The sequence below is a fragment of the Mus caroli genome, chromosome 9 (genome assembly GCF_900094665.2).
Source record: "Mus caroli chromosome 9, CAROLI_EIJ_v1.1, whole genome shotgun sequence".
In the NCBI taxonomy this organism is placed as follows: Eukaryota; Metazoa; Chordata; class Mammalia; order Rodentia; family Muridae; genus Mus; species Mus caroli.
This window is the reverse complement of record NC_034578.1, coordinates 9,442,500-9,443,907: the sequence shown is the minus strand read 5'-3', so window position 1 is coordinate 9,443,907 and position 1,408 is coordinate 9,442,500. Positions and strand designations below refer to the sequence as shown.

The window sequence follows — 1,408 nt, the reverse complement described above, 5'->3', positions numbered from 1 at the left end:
ATGGATGTTCATTGTTGCTTAATAGAGTTTGTTTGAAGTTGCTAAGGGTCTAGATTAGGAAGAAAACAAAGTATAGTAGGTCAGACTCAAGGATGGATTTCTCTATGTTTTTCTATCATTCTTTTTTATGTAGGAGAAGGGTTGAAAATAAGCATAAGGGAATATAAGCATAATTTAGGAATACTAGAAATGTGGGTAGATTATTGAATCTACTTTTAAACTATAGAGCTACTATTTGCCAAAAATCTTACATTGATATAGATCTTTGTATATTAATACAAAATTAAAATTATAGTTGCATGCAACATATTAGGTATATATGTTTCAACTCTTGTATAAGGTATTGGACCTACACAACTCATTTTAAAATGCTGATTAGCTCCAGTCCTTTTATAAGCTGCTATCACAAACTTTCCAGTATAATTAAGAAATGCAACTTAATAATCAGCCAACCAAACTCATGGTCATGTCAGATGACAGTCTAGTTATTCACAGAAATATACTTTCTAGGTTTAACATATGGTAAATAGCTAGAGACAAGCAATGTTTGCCAGTTCAGATTTACAAGATGTCTCCAGAACTTTAATCATGAAGGTATATGTTGAACTAAACTTTCACCTGTGTGATGAAACCCACTTGGTTGTGATGCACAATCTTCTTAGTGTGATCTTGAATACTGTTTGCAAGTATTTTAGTGAGAACTTTTGCATCTACGTTCATCAGGAAAATTCCTCTGTAGTTTCTTTTTTGTTGTCTTTATCTGGTTTTAGTATCAGGATAATAGTGGATGTGAAGTGCCGGAGACCAGCTCCAGTTGCAAGGTTCAGGTCCTGAGACAGGGAAGGGGTGAAGACACTGAAGGGGTGAAGACACTGAGCACCTGTTGACTTTCAAGTAAGTGGCCCTGAATAGCTCTAGCCATCTTTATTTATACAGTCACAATTCTGATCACAGGAGAAGTGATTTTATTATTTTACTAAAAGAAATAATAGTTTCAGCATTATAAAGCTCCATCATTACAAAAAGCCCCCAATAGCTTCCCTCCCTCTTTACCTCCTCCTGCTGGGTCAATTATCTCATAATCTTATTTTCACTATAAAGTACAATTACAGCATGGCAAAAATAAATGTCTAACTGGGCATGTCCTGTAGATATGAGCACATCTCCAGCTGGTAGAAGATATGGTTACTTAGTTATGCAAGGTGAGAGACAGATTAAACATTTGTGGGTGTAAGTCCAGTTATTACATAACACCCGTCTGTCATAATACTTTTAAAATTCCAGACAGAGGCATATTTATTGTACCAAGTAACCTTTCTTGATATGCACGGTGATCTTTCAAAGAATCATTTAAAACCTATTGTCCTAGTTAGGGTTTTACTGCTGTGAACAGACACCATGACCAAGG

At 35.2% G+C, this 1,408-nt stretch overlaps 1 long non-coding RNA gene across 1 annotated transcript in view; it reads left to right on the top strand.

Annotated features, from left to right (window-relative positions):
* The first annotated feature begins 770 nt into the window (after positions 1 to 770).
* The window catches only part of LOC110301059, a 6,272-nt gene continuing 5,634 nt past the window's right edge, over positions 771 to 1,408 (top strand). Inside the window, exon 1 of the long non-coding RNA XR_002378669.1 lies at positions 771 to 894. This is a non-coding gene — a long non-coding RNA (uncharacterized LOC110301059). The remainder of the gene's footprint in view (positions 895 to 1,408) is intronic.